The sequence below is a fragment of the Halichoerus grypus genome, chromosome 15, assembly GCF_964656455.1.
Source record: "Halichoerus grypus chromosome 15, mHalGry1.hap1.1, whole genome shotgun sequence".
Lineage (NCBI taxonomy): Eukaryota > Metazoa > Chordata > Mammalia > Carnivora > Phocidae > Halichoerus > Halichoerus grypus.
This window is the reverse complement of record NC_135726.1, coordinates 32,344,991-32,364,242: the sequence shown is the minus strand read 5'-3', so window position 1 is coordinate 32,364,242 and position 19,252 is coordinate 32,344,991. Positions and strand designations below refer to the sequence as shown.

At 58.5% G+C, this 19,252-nt stretch overlaps 1 protein-coding gene across 4 annotated transcripts in view; it reads left to right on the top strand.

Annotated features, from left to right (window-relative positions):
- The first annotated feature begins 3,442 nt into the window (after positions 1 to 3,442).
- Positions 3,443 to 19,252, top strand: part of ADCY7 (adenylate cyclase 7) — a 59,086-nt gene continuing 43,276 nt past the window's right edge. The window contains exon 1 of one of the 4 annotated variants that reach the window (XM_078063551.1): positions 3,443 to 3,460. The gene's annotated coding sequence lies outside the window, so the exon portion shown is untranslated. The other 3 variants (XM_036119933.2, XM_078063550.1, XM_036119923.2) reach the window with 3 other exon arrangements.

Sequence of the window (19,252 nt, the reverse complement as noted above, 5' to 3'; positions counted from 1 at the left end):
TGAACCACCCAGGCGCCCCAGTCTAGCTAGTTTTCTTTCTTTCTTTTTTTTAAGATTTTATTTATTTGACAGAGAGAGTGAAAGAGCACAAGCAGGGGGAGCTGCAGAGGGAGAGGGAGAAGCAGGCTTCCCACTGAGCAGGGAGCCCAATGTGGGGCTCCATCCCAGGACCCTGGGATCATGACCTGAGCCGAAGGCAGACGCTTAACCGACTGAGCCACCCAGGCGCCCCTGGCTAGTTTCCTAACATAAAATTGGATTGCCAGGGAGAAGGGTATAGAAAGTACATTTCAAGCCAAGTACAACTGAGCCTCAAGACTCAGTTATCTCAGGGAGTGGAATGAAAAAGAGGATTCCCAATTCTTATCTTTGGATTGTTTCATTGTCTACTGTGACGTTCATAATCCCCTTCTAAAAGACCGTTAGCTGCATAGGTCCACAGGTCCTCACTGAGCGTCTGTCTGTGATAAGCACTGCCGAAGGAAACTCCTTTCTTAGGGGTAAGCAACAAGGACCATCTGGCTGGGAAGGCCCACACTGCTCCATGTAGTGATGAGTGAGAAGTTGAACCAGGACTGAAACGATAAGCACCAATCTTGGGAAAGTTGCTCGCTGTCCCGCTTGGCTGATGCCTGCCACAGAGAAGGGCTGGGTTTGCCGAAATGAGTGACTCACAGCTTCTGTCCTAGTGACTTATTTTCTGTTTTTAAATCTTCTGTTTGCACAAGTGCAACTTGGGCTACCACCAAAAATCATTCAGGCAACAAATGCTGATGGTTCTCGAGCTGTGGTGCACGGCGCCCCTGGGGCAGTTAATGAGGGACCCTTCAGGCAAATGTGCTCTGGAGTTTTCCATGTCCATGTCCACTCAGTGTGGACATTTGGAGACTCCCCCCTTCACCTGGACAGAGACATTCAACTTTTAACTATAGCTCTGCAGTGTGGATTTGATTTCCTATGCAGACCTCTCTGCTCCAAAATTACTAAAAAATGTTTTTTTTACGAGTTTTATGCAGAGGTCTTTAATCTTATTTTTTTTTCTTATTGTTGTTTTAGTATGGTGTGAGGTGGGACAGGCTAGTTTTTCCTCAAATGGTAGCCAATTCATCCAACACTTAGATACTGAAGAAACCATTCCTTTCCTTTCTGATTTCAAGTGCCATCCTTGTCACTAAATAAACACACCTGGCTTTTTTAACAATGCGTATTTGCAGACCCCCTCCCCGGGATCAGAATCCCTGGGAGTGGGACTCTAACCGTCTCTGGAAATCAGTGCTTTGGAGCCTTGCTGCCGGGGGCCGCTGGCCTCAGGGCCGGGAGCACTGCCACCTCTGGGGAGCTTGGTGGAAGTTAAAATTCTCGGTAGCCAGACCGACCTGCTGAATCAGACTCCAAGGGGGGCCCAGCGGTGTGTGTTTCCACTAGGCTTCTGGGCCATTCTGACTTTGGCTCCAGTCTGCCAGTCGTTCGCTGAGGGCAGCGTGCAGGGGGCATCGTGAGCTAGCTGGCCACAGCGCAGATGTGGGGCTGCCTTGGCCATTAGTGGGAAGTTCACGGCTCGCACTGATGCAAGCATTGTGTTGAACTCACTTTCCCCAGCTCCGTTTTCCTGTCTGCTGTCAGGAGAGCTGGTCATAGAATTACGAAAAGATGATACACCACAGGGTGGGAAGTCACAGCATCCCGCCCTAAACCCCGCCACCCCCATACACCGCAAAGGGGCTGAGGGCTCCCAGCACTGTGCTTGAAGAGGCGGAAGGGACAGGCCTGAGCGTGAGCCCCAGCAGGTCCATCCCACGCCCAGGGCTCACCCCTCACTCTCTTCAGGTTTGACCTTGGCAGCCAGGACACCCCAGCCTGGAGCTGAGACGCTCACTGGTCTTGAGGCCTGGGGCAAACTCACTTCCTGGGTTCTGCTCAGGGGCGGAGCTGCAGGGTGGGCGGGGCCAGGCGCAGACGCCGGCTGATGAGGATTAGGTGTGCCCAGTCTCTTGCCCGCCGCTGGGATGCCCATTTCCTGCGCAGGGAAGTCCCAGGCCCTCCGATCTTCCCCTGTGAGCCCTCGGGATGCAGCAGCGACCTCACCAGGGTAGCGGCCCAGCTCCGGCCCCCAGGGCCAGGTGCCACCATCTGGATGCCGGGAGGCGGTGGGAACTGGATTTGGGGAATCAGGGCGGGCTTGCTGCACAAAAGGGTTAGCAGTCTCAGCTGGGTCCTCCCTCCCACCCACCATCTGGGATGGAAGATCAGATTTTCACCTTCCAGCACTCCGCCATCTGATTCCTCAGCATAGTTCCAAAGTGGGTGTCCACTGGGCTGGGTTCGAGGCCTACTGCGGGGTCAAGGCGCAGGAAACCCTGGGTGTCTCTTCCCTGGAGGGTAACCTAATGCGCCTGGCTCCAGGTGCCGTCACAGGTCTCCAAGTAGATCGGCGTCTCTCCAACCTGCTTGTCATCGGATCAGCTGCACTTGATAAACTGCACGTTCTCAGCAATCTTTCCTGCGGAGCTCGGGCGAGGGACTCCGAGGTCGGGGCGGGAGAAATGGGCCTAACAGCTGCCCACGTGACCCCTCTCAGCAAGGCCATTATTCTATAATGGGCGTCAGTGCAGTTTGGACAGGTGGACTCATGAAGGTCTCAGTTAAACGCTCTGCTGGTCGCCTCCTTTGTCCCTCCCAGCTGTGACTCAGGAGTGCTTTCTTGCTCACCCAGCCTGGGTGCCTCGGAAACAGGGCAGATGTTTATGCTGCCAACACTGGGGCCCCACCCTGGGCTGTAGGCAGCAGTGAGTGGGGTCACGATGGGGTTAGACACCTACTTTCTGAGAATACCTTCTTTCTCTTCCTCGTGTCTGTGAGCACGGTGCTCGGGGGCGGCTTCCATCTCCGGACGCCCGGGGAGTTTAAGGCCGGGGAGAGGCAGAAAGTTTCCACCTAAGCTTCCTTCATCTTGGCAGGAGTGCATTAGCCCGAAGTCTATAGTTCCTTCTAGAAAGGGGTGTTCCTGGAAGGGGTGGTGGTGGTGAACTGGAGCAGAAACAGCTGAGAGAGTTTGCTAGAAAGTGTTTCCCTCTGGGGGTGGAGCAGCACCCGGTGCGTCCACACACGTGCGTGACTTTGAGAAAAAATACTTTGGTATTCTGGGGACAGGTTTGGTTTCCTGCTCCCGTTCTCAGGCGACCCGGGGCGCGGGCGGTGGTCGTTCTCGGCACCGCGGGTGGAAATGCAGCAGGGCGGTGGCGGGCGGCGCCTGAAGGCGGACGGGGCGTCGGGCCCCCGCCGCGGCCAGGCTCGGGGCTCGGGGCTTGGGCGGCCAGCGGGGGGCGCCTGCGGCCGCTCCGCCGCCCCCGCCCGCACTGCCGGATCCCGCCCGCGGCCGGCGGCGCGGCCACTCGGGCGGCGGAGGCGGAGGCGGCGGCGGCGGCGGCCGGAGCGCCCGCGGGAGCAGCGGCGGCGGCAGGTGAGCGCGGTGGCGGCGGCCCGGGCGCGGGGAGGCGCGGCGACCCCGAGTGGCATCCCGCGCCGCCGTTCGCGTCCCCGGGCCCCCCCCTCCCCGCGTCGTGGGGGGTTGTCGCGCGGGGTGTCTGCGCGCTCCTCGCTGGGCGGAGCCCCGGTGGGTGTGGGGCCGGCTCCCGGGAAGGGCGCGGAGTTGGGATGCCGGGCCGAGCGGCCCCCGCTCCCCGAGCTCTGCTCCTCCTGCGAGGTTTGGGGGGGGGTCTTCTGGGATGCTCCCTCCCTGGGTCCTCTGCCCCCCCCCGGCCCTTCCCCGGGGCCGCGGGAGAGCCTCGCAGACAGAGCCCCCGCCGGCAGGAGCTGCGGCCCAGCCCCACTTTCCGGAGGGCAAGACTGAGACCTGCGGGAGGGACGCGGCTCTGTGCCCTCCGCCGCCTGCACCCCGGGCCGGTGGCCTGCGGACCAACGCTGGCAAGCTTGTTGGCCTGTGATGGTCCAGAGGGGCTGGCTGGTTCGGTTTCCCAGACTTGGACAAGGGGGCCAGTAGATGTATTGAAAGTAACAATAATACCTCAAGGGGAGAAGGCTCAGTGAGGGCCAGACCAGGGGTTGGGGTTGGAGGCAGTCCAACCACAGCCCGGGCTGAGCGGGACCCCTCGCCGGTTGCGGGAGAGGGGGATGGGAGAGAGAGCAAGGCGCTGGCCCCTGACTTAGATCCCCACGGGGCGAAACCTGGAACCTCACCCTTACACCTGAAGGAAACGGGTAATGGTGGTGGTAGCCGACCCTGGTTGGCCGAGAGATGCTGGAGCCTTTCTCGGTGGGCTTTGTAGGTTTCTATCTTGGGTCCCCTCCCTCAGAGGCCAAGAACGCATGTTCTTTCTGAGGCCCAGAGTCAAAGCTGGAAATGAGAGTTTAGGCCCCGGTACTAGAATTGGAGCCTTTCAGGCGGGGAGCACAGTTGCCCCGGGTGGTGGGGCTGTGCCCAGAACGGCCGGACCCGGACAGCCCCCGGCGTGCTGACGCGCCCTCAGACCTGGTCCAGAGTGATGCTCAGCTGGGGAGTGAAGGGATGGCCACAGGCCTGCGCTGGGCTCAGGGCACGAGGCTGGGGGGCTCGGCAGGCAGGGCTTTGGGGCTCTGTTAGTCAGGCCCTGCTTTGACACATGGGCAGCCGCCCTCATAGTAGCGGGGAGCTTGTCTGGTGTAGACCCCGGGTGTAGCGAGGAGGACCCACAGGAGCGGCCTGCTGCGCCAGGGGGAGCCGGGGTGGGCTGCTGCCTCCCCCGGGGCTCAATGTTCAGGATCTTCACATGCGGGGTCCTCTTCCCTCAGCTCTTGACGCTCTTAGGCTTTGGAGAGAGGTTGCTCTTGGGCCTTTTATGGTGGGTGGGGGGGGGCAGGGAGAGGTGGGAGCCCTCTGATTTCTGAGGCCAGATGGCTTACGAAGCCACGGCACATCCCTTAGATCGTTTGATCCTGTGATTTAGGGCTGGAATGGCCAGCCCCATCTATAGGTGGGAAAGCTGAGGTCTTCAAAGGTCTCGTGACAAGGTAGACCTGGAGCTGGGACTAGGGCCTGGCCTCTTGGTCTTCCCGTCCTGTTCTGGCATGGTTCTGGGGAAGTCTGTTTGAGTACACACTGGGAGCCTGACCCCACCCCAACAGGCCGAGTCAAGTGGACCCCTTAAACCCCCCACCAAGGGCACAACACATTGCCTGCTCACCTCTCCTTTCCTCCGGCTCCTCATTTTCCCCGAGGATGCGCTGGGGCTTTGCTGCTGACCTCCACCTCTTGGATCCTTTTCCTCTGTACCTGGGCACACAGGCACGGCCGATGGGGCAGAGGGGCTTATGCTAACTCTGTGACTGACTCCAGCAAGGGAGCCTTGAGCGGCCAGCCTCAGCAGGGGGCACAGAGACGAGGTAGACATGCTCCCTGCCCTCCCGAGCCCACTAGCCCACGGGGGAGACTAAGTGCACCTTGACCCCAAACACCTCTGTAGGGAGAGCCTCACACAGCAGGGCAGGCCCGTCCTGCGCCCGGGACACTGGAGAAGGACGGACAGGGAGAGGTCTTCATTGGGACATCTTCGGGGGAGTCTGGTGATCGATCTTTTTCTTCTTCATTCATGCTTGTTGTATTTTCAAAATTGTCTCAAAGGAAGAAAAGCAAAACTCTGAAAAACTTTCAAGAGAACTTCTGCCTCTGAAACTCGGACCGGGGTTTGTGGGTCTGGTCTGGGGACAGATGTAAACTTCTGAATTTAATCGGGTGTCCAAGGAGAAGGTCCCAGGATTTTGAAATATTTCAGCACAGATTAGCCTTAAAGCCAACAGAACAGCCTGGAACTCAAGCAGAAGACAACATCCTAATTGGTCTGTTGCAGACCTTCCTGGTATCTGGTGTGAGTCCGAGGGGAGCTGTGACTCATGACCAGCCCAGCGGCTGGAGAGACTTGTCATGGGGGCTGGCTGGCAGGGGGATGGGGGCCGGGGGTGACGGTAGCCTCCAGGCCCTGAGCCACACCCGTTTAGGAACCAAAGAGAGTGGTTTCCTAAGCTGATGCTTGGCCTGGGTTAGAACTGGGGAGAGGGGCCCCCAGCCCAGAGAGCAGTTGATGACTCCACATCCCAGAGGGTCCTCACTGAGGAAGCCAAGTACGTGGGATCAGCCCACAGACTCCTTCTCCTCTCTGAGTAGCACAGGCTGCACGACCCCTCGAGTCCTGCGTCTTTTCTGCTCCCTGCACAGAGAACTCCATTCCTACCTCCCAGCCCTCGTGTTTGCTGTTCCTTCTTCCTGTAAACTCTTCCCTCCCATGCAACCCCATCAGGTGTCTTAGAAAGTGCTCTGTCCCCCTCTTGGACAGCTGACCTCAGGGGTCGCATTCGGTGCTGGTGGACTGTGGGTCAGGGACCTGGCCTGGGGGCCCTTTTGACCTCAGGCTTTGGTTCTGGGGCTTTGGACATGGACACTTCGTCTGCGTTTTGGACATGGACACTTGAGCCTGAATTGTCACTTTAAGAGGGGGGTAAAAGGCAGGCAGGAGCCGTGGTTCCCTCCCACCCTCAGCCCTCCACCGCCCTCTCTGTCTCCCAGCTTATTATAGAGGGGGCTAAATGGAGCCCCGCGGGCTGGGGTGGTGGGCATTGGGCCAGGGCCATTGCCAGGTGCACGGAGCTGGCAGCAGGAGGCCACTCCTTCAGCTAATGACCACCTGCTGAGTGAGGTGGCTGGGAGTAGTCTGGCTGTTTGCAGAGGGAGCCACGGTTTCCAGCTATTAACAACAAAGGCTATTATTTGCAAGGTCTTACGCCTGGCAGACAAGAACACAGCCTCTGGAGGGGGCCTCTTGGGCTTGAGTCTCAGCTCAACATTTCCTAGCTGTGTGACTTATGGCAAGTGCTTCAACCTCTCTGAGCTTGTTACTCATCTATGAAATGGAGGCAGTAAGAATACTTATCTCAAAGGCCGAGGAACGGTTCCAGATTAACGTTGACCAAGGGGACAGGACAAACCAAACTCAGTATGTGAACCCAGGCTGGAAAAAAAAACATCGTGTACAGGACATTATTGGGCCAGTTGACGACATTGAATATGCACTGTAGATAAAAGCATTGTATCAATGTTAAATGACCTGATAACTATTTGTAGGGGTCCTTGTCCTTAGGAAACATGCACTGAAGTATTTAGGGGTAGAGGGGCACAGTGTAAGCAATCTCCTTTCAAATATTGCAGAGAGACCCATATATAGACAGACCTTAAAGTGAGGCCAAACAGCACAAATAAGCAAATCTGCATAAAAAGTGTAGGGGAATTCTTTGTGTTTTTCTTGTAACTTTTCTAGAAGTTTGAAATTATTTCAAAATACAAAGTTAAAAAAAAATGCCTACTGGTCGGAATGAAAGGACGTTCATTCACGTTACTTAGAATGGTGCCTGGCATTCACTGTGTTCACTGTTGCTTTTTATTATCATTAGTCGGGGCAAAGTGTAGCTTATTGTCACAGTAACTTGTGTTATTTTTTCCACTTTATAGATGACACACTTGAAGTCCAGAGAGGTTGCTCCGGGTCACACAGCAGTAAGCCAGAGCACTGATAGGAGAACAGCTTACAGTTTCTTTTGGATTCATTGCCAGAATCTGAAACTATGAGATTCTACACGAAAACCCAGATTTCCAGCTATATGCCCTGTCATACCCCAGTCCTCCCTCAGTCCTGCCCGCAGCCCTAAGCAGTGCGCCTGGCTCTTCCAAAGGGATGCAGAATGGCTGACCGCCTCCCCCCACCCCTGGCCCCGTGACTAGAGTGTTGGAGTAGCTCACAGAAGGGTCCCCAGGTTGCAGTCTTCATCTGGCTTTGGTGTGTGCAGGGAGGTAGTCAGTTATCCCCTCTGAGCCTCTGGGTCTTCCTCTGTAAAATGGGGTTATACCCCCTTCCTGAAGGGCGATCAGAAGGACTCAAGGGCTCAGCATGTCAGCCTTGAGCAGGGTGGACTTCTGCCTGTGTGGCCATGAGGACTGTTCATCCCAGTGTCTGGCCTCGGGTACCCCTGGGTCCCCACCAGCCTGGGTGCGGGGTCAGGAGCTACCAGAGAGCAAAGGTCGGAAATGGGCCTGGTTGTCCACAGGGGCGTGGGGGAGGGCAAGGCTGGGCAGACACTGTTTCCATGGCTTTGTGGGTGTGCCTTACAGTCCCCATCTCACAGAGGAGGGAACAGGCTCCACGGGGATGGCGGGAGGAGTGCACTTGGGGGGTCTCCCCCACAGATGGGGAAACTGAGGCTCAGAGAAGCGATGTGAACTTTAGAGGCTGCTTCTGCTTCCTCGGCCAAGGCTCTCATTATGGTCCCAGGAGAAGGACAAAGGCAGCTCATAGCTTCCTTTTAAGTGGCTTGAATTTTTTATGTTAATTACAGAAAAAAAAATCACATTTATTATTGAAAAATCAGAAAACTCAAGCAACAAAGTGAGGACAAAAATCAGAATCTGTACTCTTCGAAGTAACCCATTAATATACGGGTGTATGTCCCTCCAGAGGGCTTTTTTTTTTTTTTTTAAAGGATAAGAAAACAAATTGCTCACGACAAATGTTTTTCTTGTCCTCTAAGGGAAGTTCCCCCAGCCCAGCGTGCCCCCCCACGCTTTGGGAGTGCATCGTCGGGGATCTCAGACACACCAGGCTGGCCCAGCCTCCGGGGCGCGAGCAGTCCTGGCGGATTTCTTGGTCCCCTATTGCTGGACATGTAGGTTGTTGCTGGTATTTTTGCGGTTGGAGCGTTCCTCTGAGGAGTGGGCAGCAAAGAGTTTGCACACACTGGGGATTCTTTGTGTAGCGTAAATTAGGAGGGGGGTACCCCCCCCCCCCACCCCTGCCAATGCAGGCCTGCGGTAGGCGTCTGGGGCCACGGAGGGCGCTCCGCTCCCGGGGAAGGGGAAACTGCTTTGTGGTCAGCGGATGAGACAGGGAGGGGTTCCCACGAGGGCTTTGCAGGGAGAGGGGTTAATTGTCGCGCCCTGGCTGGTCCTGGAAGCCTTGCAGCTCCTGTGCTGGCGGTGGGTGGAGGCCGAGGCCACGGAGGAGGAGTGCCTCTGCCTGGTGAGTGGGTGATGGGGGAGCCTGGGACCCTGCAGGTCCCCCGTGCTTCCTGCACAGGGGCCTGGGGTTCAGGTTGGGAGCTCATCCCGCGTGGTCCGGGGGCTGGGCCCGGAGCAGGATCAAGTCTGGTTTTGTGGTTTTGTCATTAGGTTCTAGCTCTGGGACCCGGGGTGAGTGGCCTTCCCTCCCAGGGCGGCACATTTCCCATCGGTGGGCAGGGGCTTACCACGACCCCTTCACTGCTGAGACTTGAACAAGACGAGGTGCCAGAGTTCTTCCAGGGACCGGGTCTCAGCTTCACTAGGGAAGGATAACAGGGATACGGGGGAGGGCAGACGAACTTGACTGCAGCTGTGTACCCATCCCTTAGCGGCCACCCTGGAGTCCTCCCTCCTCCCGCACGCTTTCCCCTCCTGACTAATCGCTTCGTCTGGACAAATTGTAGTATATATTACTGCAAGAGAAGGACTAACCCCCCCAGGATTATTACCACACCTGAACCCTAACCATGTTCTCTCTGATTGTAGCTGTCCATGCAGAGTTCAAATTTCCAATCGTTCCATACACATCAAATATGTATCTATTTTAGTTTTTTTTTAAAATGTGGGTCCAAATAATGAGATTGCATGACAGGATTGATAGTCATCCACTCTCTCCCTGGTGCCATGGTTTTTTTGTTTTTAGAGATTTTATTTATTTGAAAGAGCGAGAGAGCACAAGTTGGGGGGATGGCAGAGGGAGAGGGAGAAGCAGGCTCCCTGCTGAGCAGGGAGCCTGATGTGGGACTCGATCCCAGGACCCTGGGATCATGACCTGAGCCCAAAGCAGACACTTGACCGGCTGAGCCCGCCAGGTGCCCCATTTTGGGGGTTTTTGGAAGCCAGATCCCTTTTCCTACAGTAGAGCCTCCTATCATGTGTAACACATTCCTTACCCCCGTGAACCGCCTATGAATCGGGAGGGGTATCTGGAGGCTTGATCTCATTCAGTTTCGTTTGCACGGGCGCATGCTGGAGACGGAGACATGCTTGCGGGCTCCTACTGGGAGGTTCGCGTTGTCTGCTCGCACCTCTTGTGTGATGCCTGAGGCCGCCGATGCTCAGTGGCTTTAACGTCGTAGCATTTTTAATTATACACGCTTCCATTTTCACCTGTACAAGTGGTGCTGAGTTTGGCACTGTGGGAGAACTTCGTCTCAGGACGTTGTTTTTTCTGATTCTTGTTTTTTTCTTCATGGTAGTTTTACCTGGTGTCTCTTAATAACACGGGTAGTTAATTTTTTTAGAGAAAACTGGAAAATAGTCATAAATAAGAAGATAGGTATGAAAATAAAACCATTAAATTCTGCCAACTTGGTAACTCCTAAGATTTGGGTACATCCTTCTAGATTCTTTCTTTTTTTTTTTTTTTTAAGATTTTTTATTTATTTGAGAGAGAGCACAAGCAGGGGAAGGGGCAGAAGGAGAGGGAGAAGCAGACTCTCTGCTTAGTGTGGAGCCCGTCCTGGGGCTCCATCCCAGGCCCCTGGGATCATGACCTGAGCCAGAAGCAGATGCTTAACCGACTGAGCCACTCAGGCGGCCCTAGATTTTCACACATCTGTGATATTGTTAAATGAAAGAGAGCTGGCTCTGCGCACACAGGTCTGTGGCTGCCATTTTCATGGCGTGGCATCATGGGGGTGACCCCCTTCCTCAGCTCTGTGGGGCGGAGCGTGGCCTTCCTCCCTGCCCCTCAACCGTTCACACGGCAGCTGGGTGTGGGGAAGGACAGGCGGCTGCTGGTGCGGCCCAGCTGCCAAGTTTTTCAAAGGAAATGAGGACTTTTGGTTGGCAGGGCAGTAGCTTTCACATCTGTTCTTTTAGGATGCTCTGCTGTTACTCAACACCCTGTGACCCTGGCTGCCCCCTTCCTCCTCCAAAGTCCCGTCTCCTGGGCCTGGCAGAGGCCCGGGCCGTCCGGGTCATGGGAGCCAGCCCCCTGCCCTCCGGGGCGCCGGGGTACCACCCACATGATGCAGGGCTGGTCCTCTCCCCTTGTTCTGGCTTTGGACCTGTGACAGGCGGCAGATTTCTGCAGAGCTGGGGCCGCCGTGCAGAGGAGCTGAGTTTAATAGCTAAGATGCTGTTTACTTAGCACATGTGTTTATTTGGAGTGGCTTTGAGGCTCGCCCCAAGCCGCCCCTTAGGACCACCACCGATCAGGAGTTAGGAGGCCCTCATTCCATCCTGTCACTTGTAACCCATTGCCTGACCTCAGCCAGCCCCTTCTCCTCTGGAATCCCGTTTTCTGCCTGTGGAGTGAAGGAGGGAGCCAGAGCGTGTCCGTATGTCCCCAGGCTGGGAAAGCAGGGGATCCTGGCACACCCCCGAGCCCACAGCCAGGAGGAGATGGAGGCAGAGGGGCCGGAGGTGAGCTGGTGCGTTGGAATACACCCAACCCCCGCCCAGTGTGAAAAATCAGCCCAGGAGGAAGGTGAGTGACAGGGCCCCCTCCGCCGGGGTCTCGCTGCAGCCGTCCTGACCACGACGAGCCTGGAAGGGCTGGGGCCAGCGGACCGGACGCCAGCGCTGAGGCGAAAGTCTGAGCGCAGGTCCGTGAGGCGGAAATGTCACCGAGGGCCCCTGGACGGCCTGGTGCGGGGGTGGGGGGGTCTCCCGAAGAGAAGAGGCGATCCTGGCTCCCTCTGGAGCAGGCCAGGGCCGCGGTGGCGAGAGGGAGTCCAGCTGCCAGGGACCGGGGCTGCGGGCGCTGCTCCCGGGGACGCCGGGGACACAGGGGACACAGGGCCCGCGGCTCCCTGGCACGGGGCTGCCTGAGTGTCCTCACAGCGTGCGGGCCAGGTGGAAGCCACGTGTCTCTCAGGTCATGCCACACAGTGTGCCTTCTGCCTATTGGGTGGCCCAGGTGGCGTGGGAGGGGCATGAATACCCAGGGTGGCCGGAGGTCATTTGCAGGCTGACTCCCGCAGTGGTAAAGGTGGCGCTGGTCGCTTGTAGCTCACGTCCCACCAGGCTGTTGCCGACGTAGTTCCAACCAAAGTCCCGGAATTGGATCTCCCCGGACCACTTTGAGTCCCACGCCCACTCCTCAGTGGACCGCGGTCACAGGCGCACCCCTGGAGGGCTGGTTCCCCATAGGAACAGCGAGCCGTTGCCAGAGTGGAGATGGGCGCTGCAGAAGGAGGGTAGAGCACTGTAAACGCCCTGTGGAGAGGCCTGTGGCGCTCTGCGGCCCAGAGGCGGTAGTGATGGGACACCGGGGAAGGCTTCCTGGAGGAGCGGGCCTTTATACTTGTCTCGGCAGGATGGGCAGCGTTTTGACCATTCCTGGTGGCAGAAGGGTCTGAGTCAAGGTGTGGAAGAGTGAGGCATGGGATGTGGACTCAGGGATGGGCTGGGATCCCTTTCTTTCCCGGGCTGGGAATATATGGACATGCTTGGGCCCAGTCCTTCATTTAACAGGCAGGAAACTGGGTTTCCAGAGGGAGAAGGGACTGGTTGAGGTCATGCAGCTGGTTCTGAGTTATAGGATGGAACGAGGGCCTCTGACTCCTAATCAGGGAGGATGGAAACATGAGTGGTGGGGGTCAGGACTTGACTCAGCCACGGAGGGCCTTTGACCTGGGCAGTCATGCAGTAGAACCAGGATCTGGGGTTTGGAACTGAGAGAACCCACCCGGTCTGGCCTCCCTTGTCTTCTGCTTTAACTGAGCACTTACTCCATGCCTTACACACGTTTCTCACCTAAGCCTCCCCGCCTTCCAAGGACCTGGGTGACCTTATAGATGGGCTCCCGGGCTGGCAGGATCACACAGCTTGGCCAAGGTTGCTCCGTGGGGTTCTGACTCTAGGGCTCATAAGCCTGTTCCTTCTTCATCCATGGGACGAGGGGCTGGGCTGGCAAATCACCAGCCTGATTGCTCAGACCCCTCTCAGGGCTCCTCTGGGGCTGCGGTGAGCCCCTTGACTTTAGGGGAAGGAAAAGATGAGGTGACTGAGGTACAAATGGTGTTTCCCTGCTCACACCCACTCCGGGAAACCTGCCTGGGGTCCCAAAGGCACTGTGCTGTGGGGTTTCTTCCCAAGGGGAAAGGCTTGACATCTGTTGGCTCAGGGCTCGGCGTTATTTGTCCTTTGGTCGCCTGATAGCCCTGTCTGCCTTGTTTTCGTTGCGCTTCTATTCCTTCTTGCCCACTGTTTCAGGGCCTTGCCACTTTCTCAGCCTGTGGCTCCCAGGCGGGTGAGGTCTCTCTGCCTGGAGCTCTGGTCCACGTATCTCGTCTCCGTGGGTGATCCTCCCAGACCTTTGTGCAGACCTTGGTGGGCACATCTTAACCTGGGAGCTTGGCCAACGGGGGTTGTCGTCCAAGTCCCGTTTGTGTCCCTAGCACCAGAGAGGGGTCCTGGCTATGGGGAGGAGGGTATAGTGGGATTTGGAGTAGCCTGTCCTCAGGGAAGCCTTTCTTTGGTCCACAATGGTCATGGGGTGAGTGGTTGAGAGCACAGGCCGCAGAATCAGGCGGACCTGAGTTTGAATCCTGCCTGGCTCTGCCTTTTCTTAGCTGTGTGTGCTTGGGCAAGTGAGTGGCCTCTCTGAGCCTCAGCTTCCTGTTCTGCAGAAGCGGCAGGATAGCAGGACCTTCCTCATGGGGCCGATGGGCAGTTGTATGAGGCTGTGCACGATGCTAGCCCGGTGTCCGAATGCTGATCATAAGGCTCGTCAGCCTGTGTACACAGGCCCTCCCTGCCAGGACCTTGAAGTCTGTGTGAGGGCTGGGGGGCCAGGTGCCCAGTGGCCAGGGCTGGGGGTGCAGCAGGTCAGGAGGGAAGAGCCTGGCCATGGCCTCCTCTGAGGACGGAGCTGAGACAGAGGCCTGGGAAAGGCAGGAGTGGCAGCTGGGAAAACTGGGCTCTGTTCTCCACTTTGCTACCAAACAGTAGGTTTTGCTGTCAGGGTAAGAGGTAGAAAGTGATCGCAGGACCCCAGGTCACATGTTGGAACAGGCTCCCTGAGGACCAGGAGTGCCTTGCCCCTCTATCTTGGGAGGCCTCCGCTCCCTGCTTCCAGGCCCTTCCTAGCCTGCTGCCTCGCCACTGAGCACCAAATGATCCCAATGGGGAAACTGAGGGCTGGCAAAGCAGAAGGGGCTTGCTTCCTGGCCTCCTGGGGCTCAGGGCTGCTGGGGTTCTCTGGGGGCGCGAGCTGCTTGGAATAGCAACTCCAGGCAGGGGCCTTGGCTTGGGGGCAGCTGCGAAATGGAGGGACAGCAGATGAGGCTGGAGGCCTTTGACCTCACAGAGCTGGCTGAAGCCCCCTGACCATGTGGGTGGGGAAACTGAGGCTCAGGGCCTGCCCATCAGTGGGGGATCCAGGATGGGGCCCGGTGCCGGGCTGCTCTCGCCTTCAGTGCTCATCAAAGACGCATTTACTCCTGGCCTCCAACCGTCTTCTTGGGGCTTCTAACGGAGGTTTGGGTGCTTGTTTTATTTTCACTTTTTGAAAGTTGTTCCAGCTTCAAGCTTCCAATTTCCATGAAGTCACTGGAGCCGGGAGCCTGGCCTGATGCCTCTCCCCACTTCTGTTGAGGGCCCCGCTGCAGCTGGGAGAGCCCCCCCACCCTCCCCCTCAAGCCCGGAGGCGCCTAGCTCAGGGCTCGGCCTTAGCTTTTGTGCAGCGGCCGCCGTGGAACAGGAAGCTGTGGGTCCCAGATGTGACTCGCTCTCGGTAGGTAGCCGGCGAGGGAGGCTTCCCATGCGTGCGCCCGGACGCCGGCCGAGGAGGGGCAGGCGTGGGCCGGGCTGCCCCCGAGGGGGCCTGGACGAGAGCCAGGTAAAGGGCCGGGGGTGGGGAGGGGGGGCCGGGGCACCCTGTGTCCCGGCAGCCTGGGCCGAGGGGGGGCACGGGCCAGGCCTCCCCCACCGGCCGGGGGTGGACAGGGTCTGGGCTGCGGGAGGCGGGGCGCCTCCCGGACAGAGGACCTGGACAGCTGGTCCCAGGCTTTGCCCAGCCTGACGAGGGGGTGCGGTCATTTCTGTGGCGGGGTGCTCACTGGGCGCGTTCCACCTGGAATTCCGTCAGCCCTGGACTCTTCAGATGTCCACTTTTCGTGGTTGTAATTTTACATTTACGAGTACATTCTTCTCGACGGTAACAATTAGCGAGGGAAGGGCAATCAAACTTTGTTACGTTAAAAAGAAAAATAAACCAAAAAACAAACTCTGAAAGTGACACATGCCCAAGAGACAGAACCGAGATGCCTCAGGAAAATGGAATCATCTTCCTTTCCCTCCAGCCCTCCCAACCCGAGGCCCCCAGGGACCAACGTGGACCAGTGGGAGTAGGTCCTTCTGGAACATTCTATGGACTCATCCAGACCCAGGCACACAGAGCGAAGCAGGTGCCTCATTTCTGTGTCACCACCCGGGGTTCAGGACAGCTGGCCCCAGGCGCTTCCTCTCTGGCCAGCCCTTGGGGGAGGGGAGCCACAGGGGTGAGGAAAGCAGAGGGCTGGGCTGGGCCTTGGTGCAGCAGGGCCCCCGGCCCCCTGAGGCCCGGCCAGGCGGCCAGAGTCTGGGTGGCTGGAGTCCAGGCTGGCTCTGCTTGGATGGCTGTGTGGCCGTGGGCTGTCAGCCGCATACGTGCGGGTGGACAACCCGAGGGTGGCCCACGTGAGAGGGACTAGGCCAGCCTTTCTCAGACGGGGCTCTGGGGGGGGGTGTGTTTTAGCCCATATGTAGATGAGCATGTTTAAAATTTGCTAGGTGTTTATTTTAATGTATTTAAGAAAAACGAACCTGTAACTAGGACCTTGGGTCTGTGAGTTCATGTCTCCTTGCCTGGGACGGGGCGAATGAAGATAACTGAAACGAGAAGTGAGCAGACCTAAGAGGAAGTGTAGAGGGACCAGCTCGCCGGAAGTGCAGGCGTCTGTGGGGACCGAGTCGGGGACCGTCTGTTCTGGGAGGGTCTGTTTCTAACCAAGCTGCGGGTCTCCCCACCTCCAGAGGGGGCCTTCTGGGGTTTTCCTGTGGCTTCTGATGTGAGGTGCAGAGGAAGGGAGGCTCTTAGATTGTTCCAGATTCGGGGCCCTCAGAAGGGAAGGTGTGAACTTTGTGGGGGCAGAGTCTCTTGTAGAGTTTGAGTGCAAAGCAGCGGCTGTTTACTGGCAGCCGGTTCTGGGGGTTGGGGCAGGGGTGGTCTCGAAGGGCCCCTTTGCCGGGAGTGGGTCTCGAGAGAAGGAGACTTCCTGCGAGTCCTCTAGGAATGGGCGTCAGTGCAGGGAGGGGTGAGGCCGTGAGTGGTGGGATGGGGCAGGAGGAGGGCCTCTAACCAGGCCAAAGGTGCTTTTTCAAGGGGAGATAAAGGTCAGACTTGTTGTTGTGGGGACAGGTACCCCCCTTTACAGTTTATAACTCATGGTTTAACCCATTTCCTGCTCCTTTCACCCCCACCCTGTGCGGTACGTACCCTCCCCGTCCCCCACCAGTTTGCAGAGGAGAAGACAGAGGCCCAGCAGGACACTTTCTCATCCTGGGTCACACAGCGAGTCAGCCCCCGGGGTGGTCCAGGTGCACACACTACCTGTCATGGAGAGCCGCCATGTCTGAGGCCCCAAGTGGGGTCAGGACGTGGTGCCTCCTCTTTGGAGAGGCTGGGTGGGGCAAAGCTGAGCCGGGGCTCTGGGTGGCTCTGGAGGGTGAGTAGGGGGTGATCCTTACCACGTGGAAGGAGGAATCGGGTTCCCCTGAGTGGGTCCCCCACCCGTGGGCCTGGCCTGACCCTTGTCTGCACGCACTGCAGGGGGCGCTGGGGCTGGGGCAGGGCTATCCTGTGGCTGTCCCGCGCTGGGACATGTGCTGGGGTCCTGCTTCAGCTGGGCCGTGGGTGATCTGACCCTCTGGATTTTCCCTGACTTGCCCTCCTATCCTCCTGGTGATCGTTGAGAGGTGGCCGGTGGCCCATCCCTCAGCGTCCCTCGCCTGTCTCCTGTCCTGGAGAAAGAGCGTGGGGGGCACATTCGCACTGAGCTGACGACCACTTTCCATCCTCCAGCGCCCAGACAGAGGCCAGAGCTTTCTCAAGCCGGGACCCTTCTGGGGCCGCCGAGGGAGCAGGCAGACTGGGTCCCACGGGACGCCTGAGTCCGAGTGGCTGGTTCTAGCCTTCCATGGGGTCCGGTCTCAGCGATGGGAGGGAAGGGGGTGGTGGGCCCATCGGGCAGTTAGTGTGTTTGAACAGACCTGCGTAGCTACGAACTGGGAGTTAGTTCGGCTCAGTGAATGAGACTGCCAGAGAGGCAGGGGTCTTCTGGAGGTCGTTGGGTCCTGCCCCCCAGCCCCACTCTGCCTGCTTCCAGCAGCATGAGAGGTGAGCTAGGTTATCTGAGCCAGTTTCTGGCATCTGTACAATGCGTCGCTCATGGTTAAGGCCTAAACAGGGTGACACGTTGTATCTGGTGCTGCAGAGCCACGACTCGAGGGGAGGGATGATTGCTGCCTGTCCTGCTTCAGGTGGGAGGGTGAACATGGTGGGGGAGGGAACCAGGGAGGTCAGGATGGGCAGGGCCGGGGGACGGCTGACTGCTAGCTCACATCTGTGAAGTGGCCGTGCCCAGGCAGGTGGCCGGGAAAGCCACGTATGCCTGGAAAACTCCTCCCAGTTGTCTGAGACCAGCGCACCCAGGTCTTAAGTCTCCTCGGGGGTGGCTGGAGCCCCGCTCCCCTGCCAGGTGGCCCTCCAGCTCTGCCCCCGCCCCAGCTTGCAGAGTCTCCACCCACCCACTAGGGCTCCTCCCACCCCCAGCCCCCAGGGAGGGTGGCGGGGTGCCCACCTGACGGCCATGGGCATCTGGCTCGACCTGCCGCTGCCCCCTGATCTCACAGATAGCCACATCAGGCCTGGGGTGTTGCCCAATCCTGGGTGCTGACCTGGGCCGGAGCACCTTCCTTTCCCGAATTTCCCCTGTAAGCCCTCTAGGTGTTGGGGTGGGGACGAGTCTTGGGTCAGAGGTGGGCTCAGATCCTCTTTTGTGACATTTCTCCCATGGCACTGGATCGTCCCTTCTCCTGACACCTGCTGATCCCATCAGTGGGTCTATTTCTCAGGCGCCATCTGAGCACCAGCCAAGTGCTGGGCGGGGAGGAGGAACCCCGAGCCGACCCTGCTGTCCACATGGGGTGGGATGGCTGACTGGGGCCTTGGAGAAGGGGCCGGCGGGCTTCCTGGGCTCCTCTGGCACACAAGCTGGACCAGTTCTCCTGTCTGGTGTCACGTTTGAACCCCTTCTTCTGGCTTCTGGGGGCCTCTGGCCGTGCCCCCCACCCAGTGCACTCGGCCAGCCCCCCGACTCTGTCAGCACCCTGCCTGCCTCGCTCCTGCCCTTTGCTCAAGCAGCCCCTCTGCTTACTGCTTCCCTAGCTCACACCCCATCCTGGCTCGGGTCACCCATTTGAGGGCTCCTCCTCCAGGGGTCCTCAAGCTCGGGAGAAAAGGGGGCTCGAGTGGTCTGCTCCGGAGGCCGTCACTTGGCAGCCTCCCCCCCTCCCCAGGCTCTGTGGTGATCCCTTTCTGGGTGCTGGTGCCGGGGGACACCGGGGGCACCCTCCTTTCTCCTCCCCGCCATGCCCCTGTCTGTACCCCTCCCCACATTGACCACTGGAGGGAATGACCTGTGAGTGTCCCAAGGGAAAAGAAACAAATTGAGCTCTTTGCTGCGGGTACCCTGATTGGCAGACATGTACGTGGCCCCCAAGGCTTACCTCCTCCCGCTTCCTCCTGCGCCGGGATGGAGGTGATGGGGGCGGGAGAGCTCATGATCCAGGGAGGAGCTCGTGCCCGCCAGGGTCCGCAGCACAGCAGGCTTGGCTTTCAGGGAAGGCGAGGCTGTGCGCGTAGTGGGCGGTGCCACCCCCAGGACCCAGACTACGCTGGTGGGGACCTCTTTGTCTTCCAGGATCCAGGCCCTTGTAATGGCTCCTGGTGTCACTGGCCGGCTGAGCGGGGCGAGGCCTGGGAGCTCGGGGCACAGCCCCTCTCTGCACAGATGGGGAAACTGAGCCCCACAGGGCTCCACAGCTTTGGGACAGTGCACGTTTTCCTGCTTAGAGCTGTGTGGGAGGCACAGTCTCCCCTGGTCTCACTAAGTGGTGGGGATGTGGAGGAGGGGCCACGTGCTGCCGCCTCCGGGCCTCAGT